Genomic DNA, 25,712 nt, shown 5'->3' with positions numbered 1-25,712 from the left:
AGTTTTGCATCTTCGACCTAAACCCTCTTTCTTAAATTGGAAAGTCAGGAATATGTCACAATCAATTTTATAAAAAGGGTTGAGGTTAGAGTTGGCATCACTATTTCCGCTGCATTATGCATGAGCTTTGGTTATTCCACAATAGGACTTTATTGGACGTACTCGACTTTCTACAGCATGAGCGTGGCTAAATATTTATGGTACATGTAAAATAAGGACTGCTTTTAGAGCTGATGATATTATGTTTGTTGTGCAAGCCTATTGCAGAGATAGATCAGCTCCCTTTTTAAGTTGAGTGCGCAAGCGGTCTGACGTGTTGTAATCTATCTCTGGGCTTTTAGCCACGCCCACCGCACGCCCATCACATTCACTCGTTTGTGGGCTTGCCTTTCAAAAATCCTTTGTTATTATTGGTAAATGCTTTACGTTTGTCCCTCCTTGGGGCCGTTTTGTTACCGCCTTGGCCATCAACCGTATTACATGGATAATTGCACGTTTGCCAATATGTTTGACTGCAAGCACACTTTTTTTCCTTTTGTGTCTCTCCTTCGCACTCATTCTCTCGGCAGCCGTGGCACTTTCAATCACCCCGCTTATGTCAACTGTTTTTATTTTTATTTTCATTTTATGTGGCAAGAAAAGTCCATTTTGGAATTTACAACACTAATAGCTCTAACTCGAGCAAACTCAAGACCTATTTCTATGCAAACGCTTGTTTTTATAGATGTGCGGGTTTTCTTGGAGGCATGAGTCAAATTATTCTGCATTGGATGTTCCTAACTATGATTCTGAAATATGGTCTCCTGAAAATATCTATTTGAAGGCGCCCAAAAGCCACAACTGCTCCAAATGACAACAGTTTGTGGTCCTGATCTGAAATACCAAATTTTTGGTCAGCTCAAGCAGACAAGTCACTCCACCTTCTAAGAGTTACACTCCCACTCCTGCATTCACCTCTGTCATAAAACACAACCGTGCCCCACATTTAATGAAAGACAACAATTTAGGAATTTAGTTGTATTATGTGGCAACTGAAAAGAAAAAAAAATGTAAACTATAATTAGACGGGTGAACAGATGGGAATATTGTTAATTTTGAAGGAAACAGATGAACCCTATTAAAACATAGTTTACTCAGATGTCTTACCCAGCCCTTGCATCGGTTCCTTCCTTTGTTCAAAGTAGACCAAAGCTCCAAATGTCTCACTTGCTATAGTTCCAGGAGGCATCGTGACAGAGCTTGAAGAAACCAAAGATTTAAAGGCACCCAGGAAAAATACAGAGTATAAACTAAAAACGCACCGAAAGAAGGAAAAGCCCAACCCCTTTGGTTTGTTCTCAACTACTGATTTCACTTCAGAATCTTTCTGAGAGTTCTTTTGAGATATATCAGTATTGGTTTAAGGTTTATTGTTTTGGTTGCATTTTCAAGATGGTGAAACTGTTGGACTTCTCAGTTGAAGTGTATTTTGCCCTTTGGCAAATAAGCCTTGCAATAATATTGGCTTTGTCTTAACATGCCATTAGTTGGAGTGCAAAATGTATGCCGCTGTAACAAGTTCCTATAAATTTTAAATCAATGCGTCAATCTTTTAAGGACAATTATTTTTACCTCAGACTTTCTATACCAGTTCCAGAACTAGAGTGTTCTCTATAGACAGTGATTTGTGAGCAAAATGCCATACATGACCTAATCACAAATAATTTTCTGTGACTTGATGTCTCTTAATCTTGTCTGAATTGTGAGTTAGACCTAAGTATCCAGATTTGATTCACAAAAATTTTCTACAAATAGCTATCTTACCCCAGGCTTAGGTGTGTTTTACACATGGATTTCCTTCAGTAAATCCACTGTGAATAAACCTGTCTTACTCTTGGAAGGTACACACTGAAATGGGCATTGTGCATCAGTATTCAAATGTAACTCACATGTGAGACAGACACAACTAATATCTACTCTTAGAAAACGTTTAAGCTTTGGACATTCTATTTGAGGTCACTATATTTTCTATTCACTGTGGAACTAAACCACATTAATTTAATTTGGAATGAGGCTAGACGCTGTGCATAACATTTTGGCAGCCACAGTGTCTTTACCTTCAATCTAAAATGTGGAAAACTTAGTTCACTACCAACCTCACTAAGTTCGGGGACACCACTCCTGCTCACTTGCTTACCTCTCTTTCTTGTTTTTACTTATATCTCGTGTGTAGTAGTTTTGTTCTACTCAGTGGCATATATGCAATCCTCATCAACTCATAGATGTAACTTGGGTATGATGGAAGGTAAATGAGAACTGAACTATGTCTCAACTCGTGTCAAATAAGTATATATTCACTTTACCTATTCAGATGGAGTATGATTTTTGCAAAGGTTAATGCCATATTAGTTGTAATAAAACGTTGGAACACACGTGCTACATTTTCACAGTTGTATAGGTGTGTTGCACTGTAAACTTGTTTTTTTATGTTTTATTTCGATTTCGATTAGGACACGGCATAGGCTACAGCTGTAGACTGGTCACCTCCAGATTTTGTGTCCACACCTCAAAATGAGCTTTACAAAAAATAGAGGGAAATATATTGCATATTTTTAAAGCAAACTTACACACGGCTTTCCATTCAGGGCGAGGCAGAAAACCGAGCGCTAAAATTTTCGAGTCAGCATCTAGCTGCTATTGTTTCAAATCAAAAGTCATTCTTATTCTAAACATACATCTTCGTATCTGTCTTTTTTTATAGCAAAACCTGTTCAGTAGGTGCATATTCTTCTACTCAAAGTGCAACATATTTTGAAAGCACATTTAAAAGAAATATTTTGTGTGTTGTCGCATTTTGCCTCTGTGCGTTTTTTCTTTCACTTGCAGCTTTTAAGCCTTTCTTCACTTTGTAGTTAAGGGCTTCATTACATGTTATAAACACATTTTCATTGCTAATGTTTTTTAGACAAAACAAGATTTCTATTTGATGAGTTGCTCTACTAAATTCTTTCTCCATTTGGTGCTTCCAAAAATTCTTCATTTGTCATCAGACAGACATGGCCCAGGGGTCTACAATTATTGTTATCCAAATATCCCTTGGGCTGTAGGGGAAAATTATAGCAGCTAAACTTTGATTTGAAACTCCATTCTTTAAGATATGTTGTTGCCCAATCTGCCTCAGTGAGGATGACCATACTCTGGAAGACCTTCTTCCAGATAGGCAATTCTGGCTTTGCCCACTCAAAGAAGTATCGAAAGACCTTCCACTTCCTGTTGTGCTTCCTGTGCTAGTGACTTGCTTATGCTACTCATATGATCGCACTGTCAAAATAATCTTTTTTTAAATTATTTCCATGCCATTTTCTGTTCTACCATTTGCCCTTTCTTAACAGTCTGACTATCTTGTGGTTCAAGCACAGCAATGCACCTTAAAAAGAAATGTGATGGACAGCTCCTGATGTGGTGCACACAATATTTTGAGCCGTACTTGTTGGATTGCACATGTAAGTCAGTATTAGGTCATACATGGAAGCAAGTTATTTGCCTGTTTGGCATAGTGCATGCAAAGCCATATGAGTAAAAATAAATATTTAATCAGACACCTTTGTTTCTATCTTGAAGTTAGATGATCTGTTTGTTGGAAACCGATACTCATTTTGACTGTATTGTATTGACAAATATGAATTTAGTACACGGGTAACTCTAATGACAACTCATGAATTATAAAATATAGCAACTGCTTTAAATAGGAAATGAAACATGTCATAAATAAAAGTTGTGCACCCCCTCTGGGGTGATCACTTAGTCTGTTTTAATATTTTACCAGCTGATGTTTTGTTCTGTGTAATCAGGTGGGGGACCGCAGCGAGCCCGGTCATATCTCAACCAGACATGCAATTACTCATCCTTCATATGGCAAATTATACAAGAAGAACCCAATGCAAGCCGATTTCTTGTGTTAGAGCATATGACATTCTCTGGCTGTATTTATTACAGTTCATAAACATGTTTTGTTTTCCACATAAATATTACAATAAGTGTAGTACAGCATAGTATTCGCATGGGCATATCTAAAACATAAAATCTCCTATCAAATACTCCATTGCTAATAAATGAATACATTACATTTTATATCAAATTGAGAAGTCATGATTGACCACCCCTCAGGCCCCTGTGGTGCTCACCGATTCAATTGACTTGGACCCAGGGCAGCACCCTGCCGGTCTCTCCATAAGTTGTCTTCTACAAGGTGAACTCACTTGCCCCCTCAAGACAGAGGGAGCTTGGGCCAGCATAACAGCTGTACCCCCAAACAACCATGCCAGAGCTACCCAGTACAGTGATTCACCCTGGCACCCATTGGGAGGTGGCCCTTGGCCAACCGGGCCATACCTTTGTCCCTATACCAGCCCACCATCCCCCGTATCCCCAGGGCTGTGTATTGGAGTACCCCGGCTGGCTATGGACAATTGCGGTAGCGGGTGTCCCCAGCCTTCCAGTAGTGACCGTAGTACCCCTGCCCCCGATTTAGCTAAATGCTTAAGCAATCCAATTCCATCCTGAATCTGCCTACACATATTGTTGATGCCAAGGTTGTCTACCTGTGTTAGTGTCCAAACATGACTCCTCCTCCGCCACAGGACTGGGTGGTTTCCCAACCAACCAGGCCTCCCCACAGATTCTGTTACTGAGAACTGCGGCTGGTGCCATCACGGTCTTCAAACCAGACTTGCTGCCCCCAGGCTGACCAATGAACCTTATCCCTGTTGAAGGACAACTGTTCCACCTTAAAAATAGCCTGACCATAATATTCGAACCTGCCGAAGACGGGCCTCACCTAGAAACCACTCACTGGGATGTAGTGGTGGAGTTAGTACATTCCTTAGTTCACACGTCAGGAGGGTCCTATTACAGTTGCTAAAAACAATTGCTACCGGTGTGGAGTGAGATGACTGCTGGATGATGTAGCTCCTTGTCTGTGACCTCCTGGGCAAGCTGGCATGTGCCATTCCAACAAAGACCTCCCTTCACATCCCAGTAGAAGAGAAGGTCCGCTTTTCCGACCTGTCTGTTAATCTGGTTCTGGGCAGAAGTTGACTTCGAATGCCACCTGGCACCGTGACCAAGGATCAATGCACTGGCTGTAGCCATGTGACCTAAAGATCAGATTTGAAAGGAGATAAAATAAATATCATCAGACATATAAAAACAGTGTGAGTCAATTGTAGTTACATCATTTTAGGTAGCATGAGGCCCTTTTTCACTCAGGCTTTCAGGGTGAAGTTCCGATCTCCCAGGAATGAGGGGATGACCCTCTCCCACATGTAACTGGGGGTGAACTTAGTGAATGTTCACAATGATTGTAGACCAGGTGTCTCTAGGGAGTGGCTCGTCGGGAACTAGCAGCCCTCGAGCCACTCATAAGTAGCTCTCATGTGTGTTGGCCAGCCTATCAAAACTAGCGTATGTTTAAATGACTCATGTGAACTTGTCCTCATGTGGTCAATACCAAGATTCCTACGAAAATTCCACAGCACGGGATGAGTGCAGCAACATAAATAGCCTTTAGTTTAAGTGCGTCCAATAGCTGTATCTGCTGGCATTTGTACATGACAGACCCCTGCGGCCAACTGGTCACCCCTCCTAGGTTCCTCAGCTGCACTCCTGCCGTACCAGCAAATTTACAACACCGCAACCTCTAAGGAACCCAGCTGCATTGCAACCATAATTGCCCAATATTTTGAAAAAACCCCAACAAGACCTGACGTTTAAGCAAGGGCTCTGCTGCGTCACAGTGAAGTTTGAGAAGTGGTGTGATGTTTCACCAAAAAACACCTTCTTCCCCAGAGTCCAGCTATCCCCTATATATGCCTGTAATATATGTAAAAGACACTTTTGTGTGCCTGTCCAGTACTCCGACCTGAGGTGACCATGCACACGATCAATCTGAGTCAGGAAGGTCATCATAATAAATATACTAGGTGGGAATTTGAATGCTGGATCCTCCCCCTATTAATGGAGGTCCATAGTGATCTGGTGGGACTGAAAAAATTGATCCATGCCATAAGGATTCCGTCTCATCAACATTTGAGCATTAAATTGTGTTAAGGTTGTTCCCTGAAATTGACGTAAGCTTTGTTGAACTATGCAGGAGCGTATATTCTTAGGAACGGGGCTCCTACTGCAGAGTCCTGGGGCTCTTGAAGGTTGTTGGGATCCCTACTTAAGGCCCCACCTCCTGTTTCAGCAGTTATAATGGTTCTAGTATCGACAGCTCTATGCTCCTGGAAATAGTTAATGAACATGCCTCAAGTTTGAGTTGCAACCTCACAGGCCAAAAAAACGGCAATGAGACGTACCACTGTATAATAAGGCACGCCCTAACAAAACTCTCAGAAAGTTGGACCCACGCTTTTGCACTGTGGTTTGAACAGTGATTGAACGGTATGAGGATACATGGTACTATATAGCATTTCAACCAAAGCCACTTTCATTCATTTGAATGCTTTAGTTGATAATGTCAGGGTGTGTGAGCATGACCATACTTAACACTAGAAGGCCAGGCATGTGCTGTGAGAGAAGACCTTTCAGTAGCCCAGAATCAATGTGGATGAAGTCTGAACACCTTTAGAACACACTGACAAGCCTAGTGAGAAATTCACACAGCCTCAGACTCTTCTCCAGAGCGCTCACTCATATTTCATCATGAATACTCACCCACAGCCAGAACTCACCCAGACGTCCAGAAGCAATTTGAAAAGAGTTATATGCTGCATATCAAAAGTATAGAGACACAACATGTGTGAAAAAGAATACTCTTATAGCATGCAAGACAAAGTTAAAAATGTAATATAAACACAGACTGTATTTCAGCTATGGATTACTTCAAGGATTTCTGGAGTGTGTGCAGCTCAGATCTTGAAAGGAAGTGAAACAGACTTGTCATCCGCAGAGGCGTGTTTAAGGCGAGTGGAGGCTATACTGAAAAACAACAGGCGAGCGTGCCTGCTCGTTGATCTACAAGAGAAGAGACGTCATCAAATATAAATTAAACAAAAATGAGCACACTGAAGGTGAGGGCGTGCACCACCCGAAGGGAAACAATACAAGTAACAAACCCACATGTATGAAAGAAGTGCACACCCAGTGAGGGCATGCATAGCCCAGAGCACACAAAACCACCCTAAGCATGCCCTCTAGACACAGATGTCCACAACTAAGATGGTTCAAAAATCCAAAACACATCAATACCAAGAACCGGTTAGCACCCAAGGCCCCTCAGCGCCACACGTGAATCTATACACAGTACACCCTAGTGGCAGCAAGTGCTCCATGCCTAATACACCCTACAAACAGGTTAACACCTAGGACCAATCAGCACCGCGTGTGAATCAATAAATGCCACGGCCCAGTGGCAGCAAGAGGACCACGTCAAAAAGAACAGATTTATCTATGTGTGCAATGGTAGAAAAACAATCCATGGTGAAACCGAGTATACACAATTGCAGTCATAAAGAGCTCCCACAGCTATAAAGCAACGCCACCTACTGTCCTTTGGGAGCAACTGCAGTCAAATAACTATTCTGGGTGACCTTGCGGGCTACTTAACATGCCCTCCCACCCCTGACGACTGCCCAGGCGACCCCGACACTGATGGGAGCAACCAATTGTTGCTCACTGTGGGACAGAGGGAAATTCAAAAGGTGGCCACCATTAGCCACTGCCCCTGACCGGTCCGATCTGGCCCACACCTGTCTCCAGTGCCTGCGACCTGGCAGCATGGCCCCTTGTCCAGGAACAAACTTTACTAGAATGAGGGATGCACAGTCTTTTGTAAGTAAGCATACAAAACAAGACAAGCATAAACGATCCAAACATCTTTCCCTTGATGGGTGCTGGCAGGATTAATTATAGAGCTAGAGAGGCAGTGGTGGAGCTCCCATTGCCATCAGGGGACTTCTTGGAGGAGTCACCATGGCAGTGAGCAACTTAATCAATGTGATGTCTGGAAATGGCTTTGGGCACCACCTATGTTTCAAAGCCCAGCAGTTGTTTGACCACACATGGCGATTTCACCACCATCATCCTGCTTTTAGGGCTGAGCTAAAATCCCCATGCTCCTGGAGATGCACCCGACAGAGTACGCTGCATGACAGGAGCTGCAGGATGCTCACATTCTGCAGCTGCAAATGCAATTTAGGACAGTGACATGAGTAGAATAATTGTCACCTCGGACACAAGCGCAAGTGTAATGACGATCCTAGAAGTAACATATTACATTCCACAGATCAAATTAAAGCTTGAAAGTCAAGCATGAAATCTTAAATAAAGTGAAACACGACGTAAACATTAAATGCAGGTTTGTAACAATGAAGGGACTACAATAATAACAGAGGAAACATTGTAAATATCCTGTTAAACAACAACAAATCAACGTTTCTGAACTAAAACATTATAGGAGAAATTACCATAAAGCAGGACTCAGGGCAAATTCGGTTGAAATAAAAAAATATTTAATTTTTGGTAAAGGGTTCAAGTACTTGAATTAGTGAGTGCAAAATGTGTATTTGCTGAAAGTTACTTTTGCAAGTAAGATGTACAAATTCGGAATTCCAGCTGTATGATCGAATTTCTGCAGTCGAAGATTTAGTGTTGGGGCAAGGTTATGGGCATTCCGCAGAGGCCTTGCCTACTAAAGTGGCATGTAGTTTTGTGGTGATTCAATTATTTTGTGTCCTCTCCCCTTCTTATTCTGAATGGCAATGAATGTTTAAGTTCTCCACCAGATATTCTGACCTGAAAATCTACAACCGACCCCACCTCCCCCTATTCTGATTGGCTGGAGATTTGTAATACCTCCATCACTTGCTCACACTGGCTGGTAATAGTAGATCTCGCCTGAAGGTAGAAAGGGCCACACTTTCTGTAGGCCCTTTGCATAATGCACAGAATGTTGAATTTATTTCTGCCAGCGTGACTCCTACAAATACCTTGATGTGTCCACTTTTCCATAACAAACCACAGTACTTATCACCTGATTTCCGGTAAATTGCAGTTCATCGATTGGCTTGTGCATTGCTGCAAGTAAGAGGATGCCATAATTGACTTTTTCAGTGAGAAACACCTTTTATAAATTCACATCAAACATAATCCCAGTTCCATTTGATTTTCATGCTTTTTTAATGAAATTCGCTGTAAGGCAACCATTTAATAAAATCTGTGTATAAATAGATATGATGCTTTGCATCCTGGAGAGACTAGATTCATCTCTGTTACACTCCCAGTTTCCAATCATTCTCTCTTCAGTGACATAGTATAATTTGTTGTCAGATGGAGTGGCCACATATTAAATCATGTTTGTAAGCATTGAACTCATTTTCTACTTACCCTGCTAATTCTGTTTACATCTTGCCGTAATTCCTGAAACTGGTGAAGTATTCTCTTTCTTTTCCTTGAACACAGAACCATTTTAACACTTTATCTTCCAGTTCATAGTTATTGCCAATAAAAAGGTTAAAACTGTATCTGCTCTTATATGGAAGACAATAACACATTCCCAGAATCTTCGACGCACCACATACATACTTGCATTTCTCTAACGGTGGTTGTGACCTTGGAATCAAGGCACTTGTCAATATTGTGAGTATACTAACTTTTTAAAGGGGTGTCTATTTTAACTTCATTCATTTCTGGATTTCTTCCACGTTCAATAATCAGTACACCTTCCACAGAGTGCTCGCAATGGTGTGTTTCCTACATTTTGAGTGCTTTTAAATTTATAAAAAAGGTTTTGAAGTGTAAGCATTTACTGAGTATTTCCAGGGTTGGGAACTATTCCACACTAGTAGAACATGCTTCAGGGCAACCTCTAGTACCCTGCATCCTTTTCGAAGGAGCCCTGCAAGGAAAGCCAATACGTATGCTATGCTATCGTGTATATCGTGGTATCTTGCTAATAAAGAGCTTATTTATGCTAATTTAGTACGTGGTAAATGTTGAAGAGCGTGGATACCTCAGGACAGGTGAATTAACTAGGCCGTCGTGATGTGGAGGTTCTTTCCTTCCATTAACATGTTATTTGATTTATGACAGGATATCTGCATTTTCTGTTACTGGTGGAGGTAGGCGAGTTTTGCAGCTTGGTGTTAGTGTGATCCACAGTTGTGGGCCCTAGTCAGCATTTCATTTGACTTTAACATAGGACCTTTAGATATGAGCTGGTGTTTGGTTTACTCTGAGTATTTCATATCTTGCTCTTAGAAGGAATTTGAACTCAAACATTTTACACTTGCACCATTGTTGTTTAAAACGTTGCCAATTCCTCCAGCTTTTCAAGTTTATTTATGTATTTATTTAAATGAAGAAACACAGGTGTAAAATATACCCTGAATGTTTGGCTTGCACAAACAACCCCTGCTTTTAATGCGCTATTACAGTCCAAGAAGTGAGAAATGAACCAACGTCTCAAACTTTATCAACTTCAGAAAACATTGACAGGAGAATTTTATTTTCACTCCCTATTATTTTTAATCTGTATTACCAACAGAGAACAAATTACCGAATAGAGAGTACATATTTTATGCTGTGTTATTTGCTCTTTGATTAATATGTGATTTTTAGAAGCTGATTCGCTGTCTGTCGGTACTGACTATAGTTTACAAATTGACTCTATACTTTAAGCTCATTAGCGTCAGATATTTGTTCCATAGATATGATAAATTATGTATCTCAGTAAATATGGCCTGCTTAGCATGTTTATCACACCTCCACGGCACACTGTTAAGCTTGACAGGTTGCAGACGTCTCTGGAGTTTAGAGGAGATTGAGAATAGCTCATTAAAAGATTTAGGGAGATGAGAATCAGTGTCAGACTGCTGGCTTCAAGGACTCCAGTGATGGCTTGAGGCTTGTTGAAATAAGGTGCCGATGATCGTTTTGTCTTTCCAAGGTGAAAAGGCACTACTTAAGAGCTGTTTTAAAGTTGTCCCGGTAGTATCTGGCCAATGCCTCTTCACAAGTTGATTAAAACTTAAAAGTCTACAAATTAGTATACCAAACCTAAGATAAAATGACCCCACAGTTTACTGTGTACTCAGCAGAGGGACATACCCTTAGGTGCCTAGCAGCTATTGTTTGCAAGGCATTTTGAGCATAATGAACGATGGTCACCAAATCTAATATTTTACAAATTTTCTTGCCTAAGGTCTAATTTATAGTGGTTAATGGAACTGATCCCTCAACGTTGCTTTTAAGTGTGGAGCACACTTCTCTGTTTTTAACCCTCAAAGTATTACAGGAGTAGTAAAGAAATCTGTGATAGTCATCGATATCTTTGAGCGCTTGTACGCAGAAGGTAACATGTGGAATTGTAACCATGCATACAGTTCTACATGCATTTGAATGCATATGTGACTTTGCAGCCTTCATTTTGTGGCCTATGAGAAAATATTTTTCAATGTGGAAAAAAATCCTTCTTATAATCCCCATGTGAAATATGCAATGATCTCGTTTTGCTGCTTTCAGCCACACTTAGTCCTGCCCTTGAAATGTCTAGGTTTGCCTTCATTTTCGTGGCATGAAGGTTTTTGCAACTTGGTGAATACTAACAGACCTACATGTTTGTGGTTGTTCATCAATGTTCACAGGTGGAATCCACCAGGAATTCCCACAAGGTCAACTCTAAAACAGAATTTTCGAATGGGATAACCAATCAGAGTGCCTTTTTTGCACTGAAAATTATACCTGTCCTGAACCTCTGGATGTGAATTAGGAACTTTCGTCTGTGAAGATTCCATTTTGTTCACATGCCTTGACTATAGCTGTTCAAAAAGCACTATGAATTAGGGTCAAAGAGCCTAGAGAAAATGGTCTGTGTAGGCTAAAGAAGAGAGAAATACAAGCCTTGTGTTATTTGTTTAGGTTTGAGCACTACACATTCACACACTTAAAAAATGATGCCAATGCCTTTTTATTTTTATTTACCAACAAAAGTTGGATTGCTCAGACTTTGCTTTCAGTTGCATAGCTTAGCATTTTTTTTTAGCTGTCATTGTAAACCTGGTGATTATAGACCTCAGAATATTATCTCGATTGACTTCCATAGCAAACTAAGCAAATTATGCTTTTAGGTCTAGCTGACCGACAGCTTAAGCTGTCTGTTCGCGAAGAGACCTATTGCAGCCTTAGAGAGGGCTTAGAGCCCATCCATTGCTTACAATTGGTTGGCTTTAATGTCACTCTCATTTGCTTACTTTTTATTTGTTAGCGTCTGTGGGCTTTTCTTCCTTTTCTGTTGTTAGGCCCTCCCCTGGAGCATGGCTGCATTACGTCTGTTGTTCTGCTGCTTCATTTTCTGGCACTACTTTGTTCTGTTTGTTTAAGCACTCCATGAGCATGCATGTGTATCTCCCCTCTGTACTTCTGTTCCCCTCCCTCTGTTATGTTCCCATCCCCCATATTGCATCCCCTACCTGCACCCTCCATGGTGCTTCCCAGCCATACCCTCCAAGTTCCATCTGCCCCATCCTCCGTTTTGTTTCCTCCCTACTCTCCCTTTTGCTTCCGCCCGACAATTCCTGTTGCATCCTTTCACACATGCCCTCTATGTTGCTTCCCCCACTTGGCATAAAACAGGATACTTTTGTCTACTTTTTAAAATTTTACCAATCACTTTTATCTGCAAATAAAATGAAAAAGGAACCTGCATAGTTTTTAGATGTGCGCATGCGTGCTGCTCACACTTACAAAATGACACAAGTCTTATTTTTTTTTCTTCTTTAACCATGATGCACAGCATTGGAAATGCTCTACAGCATTGCTATAAACCTTTAGCAAGACCAATAGGTCCTAAAGTCTAGACCTTTTGGCTTTGCCAATGCTTGTTTAGATCGTAATTTGCACTACAGCTAGTTGTGTATTTATTAAAACCGAGAAGCACATCACCAGTCAATTAGTTTCTCCTGTGCTTGATGCCTATACTCTGATTTGTTCTTTTAGCGAACGATGTGTAAACGAAGAATGCTTTAATAACAGTCAAACACCCTAATGGATCACAAAATGACTGATATAATAACCAACTTCAACATTTCTATAATTTCTGTATTACCAGTGATCCATTCTACTTGTGATAATTGCAGGCCTTTAATTATTCGTACAGATTTCTCATCAAGTTCAAGGGCACATTAGGTCTTCAATTTGAAATTAAATGAGCGTGTCTGTGGCTTGATATTTTCTAAGCAGAAATTGGGGTCTCTTTGAAGAACAGGACTTTGTCTATCGGGTCATTGGAGAAGTTCCCCCTTCACTTCTCACAGATGTCTGGAAATTGTGTTGTGATCAAGTCATTCGTCACTGCACCAAAGAGACAATGCAGTCTTTCGCATCCTCTGTGTTACCTGTGAGCGCACATGAAAGCAGAGAGGGTGACAGAGGAACCATGGGAAGTTAGGAGAAAAGTGAATAGATTGGCGTGGCCACCTGACCCAGATCTCATTTAACAATGGTAGCACTGTACTCCGAAGAAAGCCATCTCAGATGTACCTGTGCGTCGATGAGTGCATGCCTACCTGTAATATGAGAAAAGATGTATTATTCTCCTGCGAGTAGCACGCCATACGTAGCTGTATGATCTCATATCCTGATACAACACCACCACGGTAGGCATTTGATGCCCTTATAACGTGATCAGGCGTGGCATCGCTGTCAGTCTTTGTTTAAGGTATAGTATTTGAAAAAAAAAAATTCCTTTAGAGGTAGAGCTGGTAATAAGGTTGAAAAGTATGGAAAACTAGATAAGAATTTTGTCGCACTCCAGCATCACAGGTTTTCTAGGACAGTGCATGCGTGGAAGAGTTCGCCGTATGCTGTTGAATTAAAATTCATTTTAAGATTAAGGGTCAACATTGTGGCTAAATGCTACTTATTAAACATGCAATGCCACAGATGCGCTACTTCCTTTTGCCATTTGTATTCCAGCTTCCTCTCACTCAACATGTGGGGTTGAGTAGCAGGATCACCACAATTCCTTGTAAATCACTTAATAGAGATTTCAAACCCAAAAGAAACAGTCTGACAGGATTGAATTACGTTTTTAAATCAGGTTTTTTTAAATAAAATCCTCTAAAAAGATGTAATCCTTGCAGGCCTATCGTATATAGCTTTTCTATAACAGGCCCCACAACTCCTTTCTTTGCCTCAATAAAAGAAGAACAATGAGTATTCATGAGCCTATGAACATGCCTAATCCTCAGACCCTTTAACGATTCATCTATTGAGTAATACATTGAATAATGCTGCAAAAGTTGTGTTGCAATTTGGATTTAATTCTGGATCTCACAGACAATTTAACTGTCCAGCTCTAACAAATATGACGTAGGCGTGCACGTTGACAGTATATTGTAATTGCACTTATATAGCGCACAATTCTGCTGGTTAGGAGTTAAAGCACTTTAACATGGGTCCCCGAAACCCAATGTTAGTGGTTAATCCAGTGGCTTTTGGTTACTATTAGTTCTTGTTTATTCTTGGTTATCGGAATTAATATTGTGCTCTCAAGAGGCCGTTCCGTGTACTTACTGCAGTTTCTTTGTGGTAAGTTACCTTGTTGATTGAATTAAATATATTGTTACTAGGCCTGCAGTTATGTTATCACTAGTCAGATTAATGTGTATTACTGATCTAGTGTATTTTGCAATTTTTACTCAGTTTGGGGATTTTAGTTTTAAACGCCACCGTCTTGCTTGCATGACAGTAGAAAACGCGGTGTTATAGGTGAACGCCGATTTAATAATGAGCAAACCCCATTAAAAGCACCCACACGCTTTTACGCACACCAAAGCAAAGACTGAGCACTTATTTCTTATTAACATTCAGAAGAGAACTGAGCACTAGTTGTCAGTCAAAGGGAGCCTCGTGCGGGCGAGCGCTGGCATTGATTGATGGGTATGTTTAAACATATGCAAAGCAGGTACTGGGGTCACTTCAGAGCAGAAAGCCCCCGTGGCCCAGCCGCAGGAGGAAGAAGCTGGACGCGCACATCCTTTCCTGCTGAGGGAGGTTACAGTATCTGCCATGTCCTTGATTGATAGGGTCCATCTTAGTTTTCCATCAGCATTGCCATCAGTTAGGAGAGGTGTCTGTCTCGATGTGGTAAATAAGGGCTATGTGTATTCACGCTGCTTCTGGCTGCGAGCTTCCCTCTGATTGAGGGTGGAATGTGGTGCTTAATCATACAGCTTGACACAATGTCTTTACTTTTCGATCTCGGCCTGTAATGTGTATTTTACATGCATACCAGAAGCTGATGGGACAACCTCCAGGGCAGCGCAAAACATCCTATATTGGAGTCTGCCTTGGTTAACCTTCAGGGCACAGTAGAACATTCACGCGATGGTATCGGTGATCTATTGCAAAAAATAACAATGCAATTTGATTTCATAGACTTGCTGCGCATTAATATATACTTTATAAGACTTGTGCATTCTGCAAAGTGTCCGTTTGATTTAGGTTTGGTTAGAACTGGTTTGTAGTGGTTTATACACGTGGTCTGTATGTCAGGAGTGGCCTCGGCCCACTGTCAGAGCAGCTTAAATCACGTCAGGACATATGTGACTGCTTTAGCAACTGGGACACAATCAGGGTGCACACACATAGATGGGAAGATGTTTGCAAGCAGTAGTGTGCTAGAGAGATGCTGCATGGGGCAAAGGAGTTTGAGATATTTCAGTGGATAAGCAGACCATAGCAGAGTTTCTGTTAGGAGACCTGAACAGTGTCTTAAAGTCTGTTGAAGAATGCAAAGTGATCCACTATTGCAGTCCTTTTGTGGACTAGGTTTGCCCATGTATAGTCATTTTTACGATTGCTGTGATCAGCATTGTTATTGCAGATCATCCAAACTGTCTTGTTGGTGAGTGACATTTGTGTCTTCTTTGCAAAGTGGGCCAGCCCATGATTATCTATTAAGAGTTTTGAGCTTGACTCTGTGGTGCACTGGAAACAACAAAGAAAATAGAGGGATGAAGTGACCCTAGCCAAAGAAGGGGTACAGATGGTTTTATTTGTTGCATATCCCCCACCATTTTACTTAATTTATGATGGTTGATAGCACTATTGCTATACAGGTGGTAGTTTGGATGTGTTTCTTAGGTGGGAAAGAACCAATATGTTATATTGTTAGAGGATTTAACTTCATGTTTCATGGTACCAGACAATATTCAGATATTCCTAAACACATCTTGATTCTGCATGACATGCACATGTATAGCTTTCTGTCTCATGACCGCCAAGGTGGAAAAAAATGCATTAAGCACCAGGGATTGCCATGAAAAAAGATGATTTGGCTTTGGGGCCGATCCTACCTGACATCAGGCCACAACTCCCACCCCTGGAACCCAAACAGTCATTATACCTGTCTGGGGGGCAGATTATGGTATTTACTGTCAGTATGTCCTGCTGGGTGGTGGGGAGACAGAAAGCCAACTAGGCACCAGGGATAGACATTTAAAAAAAAGGTGCTGACCATCCTGTCCTGATTTCATGCCACACACCCTGCCCCTAGAACTAAGCAGTTCTCCCCGCCCCCCCAACAGAGGTCAGACTGGGTATTTTCCCCCAGCCTGCCTTCCTCAGAAGTTAACTACACATAACATCAGAAGCAGTAATATAAAAAACCCTAAGGTAGCAACAGAACAGATGTTTGCACTCACTCATTGCGCCCCCTGGAAAGTTTGATATTTTAGAAGGGGCCACAAATGCTAGTGCTGTTCAGTCTACAGTGTAGATCATTCTGTGCACAACCTGTTTTGGCATGATCACAAGGGCACCATTCCCTTATCTGCATGGTGGTATGGCTCCATGCAAATGATGGCACACTTTGCCGTTGCTCCAGCATAATACTAATGATGTAGGCACATAAACAAATCCGGTTACAAGATATACTGATGGTGCTTCAAAGAGTTAGTGCACAGTCAATAGGGAAATAGGGCTCAAATGAAGGTGAGTCCACCTCTAGTAAAAAACGGGGCTAAAGTTTCAAAACACTGCCCTGTGTTTCACTAGTGTGTTGTCCTCAGTGCAGGCACAAGCTATAATAGTTCGCTGATGGCAGTGTTTTTTGGGGTTTTTATGTAATCAGTTGCACAGTCCTGGTTTACACGTGGTCAACCTAAATAAGGGTGTGCCATGGCTAAAAAATGGGCAGCGTATCCAATGTGTAATTCAGTTCCAAGATTATTTTTTTTCATATAATGTGATGTGAGTCCGTTCATCCTTGCATAGGTCCATGGCCCTACCCACAGAACCCAAACAGTCTTTCTGTGCCCTCTTCCCCCCCACTTTACCTTGGAGCCTGGAGCCATCCCCGTGGCACATGAGAGGAAATTGGATTCCTTTTGGTGTAGTATTGACCAATAGGTAAATAGAGGAGATAAATCCCTCATTCTGTCTGAATGCCAAGACGAGCAAATGCTACACACTATTATTATTTTGGACACCAGTCAAGTGTCTAGTTGGACTTTGTGTCCATTAAAGCAGGATTATTGAAGGTGAAACTTCTGATCTGCCCCTCCAAGGAAGCAAGACGCCTGTTTAGTGCCTGGGGTTGCAAGGTATTGCCCTGTGCAAAGATGGCCAAACCCTGCACCCCATTCTGTTTCACACTTTTTTTCCTGGAGGCCTAGTGGGCTTTTTGCTCTCCTTAAAGTGAGCAGATAGGCGGTAAATGCCCAGTATTCTCACCAATGAGGTCAACAAGGCCACAAGACCTACAGGACAAAAAAAGGTATTGAGTGAAGGGTCAGCCACTGTCTGGTTTCAGGTGATTCACCAATTCCTTGGTCCACAGGCAGTTTTTATCTCCTCTTGAAGGGAAGTTTGGGGCATTAAACACTAAACTGTCCCTCAGGGCAACAGAAAGTCCACCGGAGAACAAAGGGTGAAAAAGTTAGAAAAGTAATGGGTTGGGGAATTGGACAATCTTGCAATTGGGCTACATCCACGTTTAAGTATTTCTGCCCAAGGGGATGGCAGAATGGCAGCTTTACCCCCTTTTTAGCAGCCAATGCATTGAGACTAAGCCCAAAGAAATCCCAATTTCCTCTCACTTGCCATTGGTGAACCCTATCAGTACTGGCCATCTCTGAAACCTAGAGAATCAGAGCAAGCCAGGATTGTGTAGCTTGTGTGGTCGCCAACAAGTTTTAATTTCCATAATGTCAAGCAAACATCAGGAATATGCCCAAAGTGCCCAATTTCCAGTCCAGTATATCGACCTGGGCTGGTCGACCCTGAGGTAACTGTGCCAACCCTTGGCATGTCTGAAACTGAGGACCCAGGGGAGTTCAGGTTGGTGTGGTTTGCATAGAACCAGCCTCCTTCTTTATCCAGAATACCCTGCAAACTGCAAAGTATAAGTCAAAAGCACTATTTTTCCATATTTATTTAACAAAAATCTCAGCCACTTTCATTCCCCTCCATTCCAACACTTATCCTGCTAAAACACAACTTCTGTATTTCAGCCAAAGTATGGTGTTTGCAGGGAATTATGAGTAAGAAAAATTGGTGGGATGCATGCAAGTCACACCACTCTGTGCTCCCCTATGTACTAAGTTTTACGAACTGTGTAGGGCTGGTTAGTTTTTAGAAAATCGGCCGACCCTGGATCCTACCACAATATCTACCTACATCAACGGAAACATTGAGATTCCAAAGGAAAATCTTGATGTCTCCATGTTGTATTCTAGGATATTTTCTGTTGTGAGTGATAGACCCACCCACACAAGTAGAGAACTGTTTTACCCAGCCTTTCAGAACACAGAATATGACAATATTTGTTATCAATTGAATTTCTCTCTATTTTTCAATATGCGAAAAAATCACATTTTGAGGAGCACCCTTAGAATCACTTGATATTATAGGTAATCCCAAATTTAGGTGATATGAATAACAACTGTTCTTAAACTCAAATACATGGACAAAAAATCATAGCTCTCCTTCATATAATTTTTTAATTTATTAAAATATAGCTGGGCCACTGGCATTATGTGGTTCTGCGGCTGTGACATTTCCACATAATTATGTATCTGCTACATTTGTCATATAATCCATCATATGCTGCATAATCTGCACATTTTAGAATTTTTTTTTTCTAGTTTTTAAAGAATCTAAAGTTACTAAAAACTGAGCAACAGGTTTTGCAGAGCAGTGGAAGGCCCTTTGCAAAGATTGACTGGTCGCCTTTCAGTTTCTTATTGATGTGTTTCTTTGTTAAATGCATATTGATGAGGTGAAACTTTGCCCATACAGTTTTAACATGAGTAACAAGCATTTGCAATGGGTCTCACGTTTGTTCGAGTTAGAGCTATTAGTGTTGTAAGTTCCTAACTAGACTTTTCTTGCCACTTAAATTGAAAATGAAAAGTAAAACAGTTGACATAAGTGAGCCGATTCAAAGCTCCATGGCCGCCCATGAGCATGAGCGAGGAGAAACACAAAAAGACAAAGAAGTTCACTCACAGTTAAACATATCGGCAATTGTGCAATTATCCATGTAATAGGGGCAGTCTGCAAGGCGGTATCAAAACCGCCCCAAGGAGGGACAAACGTAACTCATTTATCAATGATAACAAGGAATTTTTGAAAGGCAAGCCCAGGAACAAGTGAAAATGATGGGCATGCAGTGGGCATGGTTAAAAGCCCACAAAACTTACAACAGGACAAAGTGCTTGCACTCACGACCTAAAAACAACAAAATAATGAAGTAATACTATCACAAAATGTGCCGCATTATGCTGCATCATTTACCTTTTCTTGCTGTATAATGTAGTCAACCTGCCCTTTTGGCATGTGTGCACCTTACATGTCCTAAAAAACGTTTTGGGGTGCAGCAGAGGGGGCTTTAGGCCCCCAGCACCCTGGGGTTTTGAATTTCCAAAATTGTGATTTCCAGTTAAGAAATCGCAATTTTGGAAATGCAAAAAATTTGCAAATATCGGCCTACAGGCCAATAGGTGCGAATGGGGTCGGTATCGCAATTTGCGATTTGGTAATAGCATTTGAAATTTTTTAAGAAATCGCTATTACCGAATCACAAATGTGATACATTGCATTTTGCGAATCAGAAATAGCGATTTCTTAAAAATCGCTATTTCCGACTCGCAAAAGGCATTCTTGATACATCTGGCCCATAATTCTAAATTGCCCTAGCAGTATCCTATGAATGTGTGTCTGATTTTGTGCATTCACTGCGGATTTAACCAGGCTTATTTTGCTTTTAAAACAGGATGTACATTGCATACTTGATTCCTGGTATTAGATGATTTTGCTGAAAGGCATTATTCTGTTGAGATATAAGTTCATAATGTAAGGACTGACTGAGCAATGCAAAGATGACTGTTGCATTTTTAACATGCTTGCATCATGACAGGGTAGTGCCGTTTCTAGGCTCTACGAGTAAAAGACACTGTTACTCCTTTTAAATGTACTCGATTGGCTGACCTGGGAAATATAGAGGGCCAAGATGGAGTTCTAGAAAAGCGCCCCCCCAACATGGGGGGAGCGCGGCCCCTTAGGGATCGGGGACGCCGGGGGCCGGACACTCTGCACTAGTTGTGCGCGGACTGGCCAGTTACTTCTGCCTGCACGCCTCGCGAGACGTGTAGGTGGAAGTAACGCGAGTAGGAATGTTGGGCCAATGTTGTGGCAGTTCCCATTTGGGCCACCACGCGCCAGTGGGTGGCTTATAAGCGCCCCCCCAGAAGGCTCAGCCTTCTTCTTTGCAGCACAGCGGCGGCCCACATTGGCTGACCTGGGAAATATAGAGGGCCAAGATGGAGTTCTGCATTTGGAGCAAAAAATACAAGGTGATATGGTGAAGTCTAGCTTATTATTGAGTCTTATGGAAGGCGCCCCCCAAATATGGGGGGAGCGCAGCCCCTTAGAGGTCGGGTCGCCGTGGGCCGGACCCTCCGCACTAGTTGTGCGTCGGGCTGGCCAGGTACTTCCTCCCCCACACCTTATGAGGTGTGGGGGCGGAAGTAACTCATGGAGAGAAAAATGTTGTGGCTATGTTAGCCGATCCGGTCAGAACCGCCGCGCGCCAGTGAAGGGCTACATAAGCACCCCCGCAGTAGGGCTCGGCCTTCTTTTTGGCGTGACGGAGTGTGCGACCGGACGGCTTCGTGCTGACCCACCCCCCCATCCCTCTTTTTAGGTTGGAGAAGAAGTACTAAAGTAACCTGAAGCAACAGGTGGGTCCCCAAGGCTGGGGCCCCGGTATAACACCAAAGATAGGATCCTGAAGTCCTGGACCAACCTGCGGATGTAGACACCAGATTAGGGGGTAGGGAGCCCAGATCACTGGGGAGGCCACGAGGCTCCCGCTCCTGGCCACCCCGTTACACCCTTTGGCAGATTGGTGTTTGAAGAGGGGGCGGAACCCTGAGCATGTGTGCAAGGAACGGTGAAATCAGGGGTCCTGCCCCCCTATGGATACAGGTGAGGTACAGTTCACCTGTGTGGTCCAAAGGAGGTTCAGGACAGGAAGGGATCCTGTCACAATTGATTTATGGTTACAGATGGAAATGTACGAATTCAGTTATGATATGGTAGATTTGCTTTGAAAAGTTTCTTGATGTGATTTATGATAAAAATGTGTGTTATGTTATTAACAAGTAAAATAAAATAAAAACTTCTTCCAACAAAATAAAGTTGTCGGTCTGAGTATGACCGGTGTTGGGGTGAGGGCCTGCTGGCGGTCTCCGAGATCTATATGAATAGAGCTGCATTTTGAAAAGCTCCAACCATTAAAATTTCGATTCTCTCTTATTTTTTTGTTAAATGCGCTATTTCATGATTGCTGTATTTGTTTTAGGTATATTGTGTCTGTATTTTTGTATATTGCTTGAATGATCAAATAATGAAAGTCGCTTATGTGAGGGTCCTGGTCAAAAGGTTAAGAACTGCTGCCCCGAACCTTTGTACAGAGCTGTAGTGTGTTTTTAATTGTCATGTCACACATGCGCCAAATCGTTTTTTGTTCACAATAATGATGTGCTTGTGTTGCTGATTTATATCACACTTCTGCCCTACGTGCTATAGTTAAAAGGTGTCATAATTACAATGTTTAATGGTACTTAATTCACAGAGAGTTAGCCAGCATTCTAACTTGAGGCCTGAAGCTAATTGCATATATCAGTGGTGAGCAATCCAATCACTGAGCTGTCATGTCTACCTGAAGCCAGTTGTGTTCTGGCATAATCATGTCATACATCCACCAATATTATTAATGATAGCCATCATCGACCGCAGAATGTGTGCAGGTAAGTTGCTCATTTTTCCAACTCACAAAGATCTTGAGCGGCTAAGCTCGCCACCATATCCATATATCACGTTTCCTAATGTGCCGCGGGGACCAGGAGATGAATACGGGGGGCATTTTCAGTGCTGACATGATGTTCACCTGTCCGATTGCATCCTTCCCAACAGACAGCAGAGAAGCAATTACAAAATAGACATCTGCGCCAAGGTTTAGCTCGCCAAAAGGGGCCCGGCTCAGTGTGTGAGAGGCACGGAATGCAATCGATGAAAGTGTCGGGACCTGTTAGCGCCAATAAAGCTGACGGCCACGGGGAAGCGCAGAGAGGCGCCTTTGTTGTGAGCAGAGACGAGAGGCCGAACATGCGACACCACTGAGGGGGGCAGGGGCGATGGGAAGAGGTACCGGCCCGAACATCATCCATCTTCCTCAGTGGCAGCTCTCTGTCACGTCCTCGTCCTGCTCCTGCGAGGAGTCAGATCTCTATTGTAGACACCAGCCAATTCCCAGCCAAGTGTAAATGAAGTTAATATTCACTGACCTCATGCATAACCAAAGCATCCCCCCGATGCCAGTCTGAAAATAATGCCATCTGACACCTGAGAAAGCACATTCTGGCAGGTTGTTCGGCGTTATTTTCTTGTTTTTGTAATCAAGTAAACAGAGGTGATTTGTTTAACCAGCCAAATAGTTCTTTTAATTGATTGTAAAATGGATGCCACCATCGCCCCTTCAATGAAGAATCCTCTGTGTTACACACTTAAGAAGGCTCGGGTTACTCTAGAAAGTCTCCCTGGATGGAAATAACCATATTTTCCTGAAGTCATTGGCGAATTAGTGCATCACAGAAAACCTTAGTAACATACTACAGTACAATTCAATTACGAACAGTGCTTTTAATGGAAATACAAAAGAGCAGGTACTCACTATTTAGTGTACCTGTTTACTCTGAGAAGTACTCGTACTCTCCCATTAATTGTATTGCAGCAGTGCTGAGAAGTACAGGTATTCTCCCTTTCAGGTTAAAGAAGTGCAAGTACTCAGTACTGGACAGTACCTGACCATTTAAAGCACTGATTATGAAGCTGTCTAGTCAGGGTCCGAGGCCTCAAGCTTTGGACACCACCTTCTAAAACCAGAACTATTCAACCAGACCTTTAGTTAAGCTCACTTGGTTGAGTAAGAACGGACAGTATCATATATAGGTACTCTTTGCATCCAATTAGGCTATAGCGACCTTGCAAGGTCACCTGCCTACGTTTCAGAATTATCCTGTACTGTGCAATTTATTCAAATGTGTGGACGAGTGCCGAAGTAACCACCCGGTGACACTGTAGGTCTTCAGAGGAGAGTCTACAAATAAATAAGTACACAAAAGAGAGGTCCATGTAAACCTAACACTTATGGGAGGTGGAAACAGAAAGATTCAATGATTTGCCCAGGATCACACTGTGCTGTCATGGGGGATCTTCATTAGTACTTGCATAAAGTGATCTACCATGCCAAACTTCAGTGCTAATTTGTTCTACTAATTGACGAAGATATTGGTTTGATTTTTTAAAAACTTTATATAGCAATCATCACACAGTGGACTGATTGCCCATAGGCAGGGGCTAAAACCACACACCTTAAGAAAACACATTCACTTGACCTTATAAATAACTCATTCCGTTGACCTTGTAGTGTTGTAAGCCAGAGTTGGCTCTGTAGATTTTCAGACTAGTGCACAAATTTATTTACTTATGGACAGTGCTTAATTTGTATAAGAATGAGTGCCCTTTCCCAGAGCTCTGCTCCGGAGGTGCGAGAGGTGAATACCAAAGCTGCATAGTCTTGCGTTCATCTCAGTCCTCTTTAATTCACTACCGGACACACCGTGCCTCTTAATAACACTCTTTGTCACTCCCTCCTTTCTCTCCTTGTGCTGGTTTTTCCACCTTTCTCCTCCTCCTTCTTTCCTGTTTGCTTGGCTTTCCTTCTCTTGCGTATGGTCAATGTCTGATGAGGAAAATTTAGTCTGTGTGAACAGACATGAGTGCCAGTAAACCCCATAAGTATCCATCGGCTCAAATTAAGTACCACTTATGCGTGCCACTGTCCAGCCACTTCAAAAGGTAAATCAACGAAAGAGGTTAGTTTAATGGTCTGAGTCTTGGTAAGCCATGTATTTCATGGTATGAGTGCCGATACTTCTGCAAAGTTCTCATTCTGTGGAAGAAGTTAATGTGGCAATGGTCTAGTTAAAGGAGAGAGCCTCATCTGACCACCCACATTCCAGGTTCTAAGAGTTTACTTTGAAGACAGTGTTAGCTATCAGGTGGTGCACACATCTCTTGAGCGCGTACCTTGCTACCAGAAACAATCTGGACCACTAATATACATGTGTTTCTAAATAATGCACAAGAAAGTCTTCTTTAAAAGAGCAACTGTCTGTTTTTTTACTATTCATTAACAATTTTCTGATTATTAATTTAGGTCAAAGCAAATTTCAGGAGAAAGTTCAGATCCCGTTTCAGCATCGCAAGATGTCACACAATATTTACTGGAAGGTAACACAGTAGAGCTATATGTGTGGTGTATAGGCAACTGAACAAATCTAGGATCTTTTCTGGAGCAAGCCACTGAAAGAATTGTGCACGTCTGATCATCTCTCCCCCGAGTCGCACCCGCAGATTCAGATCTCCCCAAAACAGTGCATGATAGTGTATAGTTGTGTAATTGTTCTCATGCTAAAGCCACATATTCTGGATTATATAATCTACCTTTTTTGCTTATTTTAAGCATTATTAGAGAGTGAGCCGTACATTACATGTAGGCATGAGCACGCAGACAGTGGATATTATCCCACATGTGCACAGTGGCTGGTATCTAAGGATGTGATGTCACAAAAGGTTGTAGGATGGCCGGCAGATTGCTGTTCAATGCAGCGGATTATCTTGACAGGTGGTATATAGGGAGAGGCAGTGTGCGTGTGCCTAAGAGAGATTAACATTCAGGAAGGTAGAGGGATATGGGAGAGAAAACCAGTAAGAAAAGAAAGGCTACTCTTTAGGTGGAAAACAGCATGTGAGCATTGCCTTTAAGTGGCTTGAGGCACCATCTAGTATTTTTAAGGTTGTCTTATCACTTTTCTTGCTCATTGAATAAGAGGACGGGTGGTCTTTTCAGAGCTTTTCTTTGATCATGGGGTACTTATGTTTTAGAGAACTGCTCAAAACAGTGATGAGATACACGCAGTGACTGTGCCGTATCTCAGATCGTGCTTTAGAAGAAGGTCAGTCACTACTTTTGAGATGCAGCGATTGCTATTTGACATAGGTATGGGTGCACAATAGCACCATGTTTGTTGAAACCCCTTCTTATAGCTTTTCCCTGTGGGAATATGACAATTTTGTAGTATAATTTTTAGGTAATATATAAT

At 42.0% G+C, this 25,712-nt stretch overlaps 1 protein-coding gene across 3 annotated transcripts in view; it reads left to right on the top strand.

The window, feature by feature from the left end:
* Positions 1 to 25,712, top strand: part of EPHA7 (EPH receptor A7) — a 233,506-nt gene that overhangs the window by 10,180 nt on the left and 197,614 nt on the right. The gene's annotated exons all lie outside the window — the stretch shown is intronic.

This window comes from Pleurodeles waltl, chromosome 5, assembly GCF_031143425.1.
Source record: "Pleurodeles waltl isolate 20211129_DDA chromosome 5, aPleWal1.hap1.20221129, whole genome shotgun sequence".
Taxonomy (NCBI): domain Eukaryota; kingdom Metazoa; phylum Chordata; class Amphibia; order Caudata; family Salamandridae; genus Pleurodeles; species Pleurodeles waltl.
Note: the sequence above shows the minus strand (reverse complement) of the source record. Positions and strands in the feature narration are given on the sequence as shown.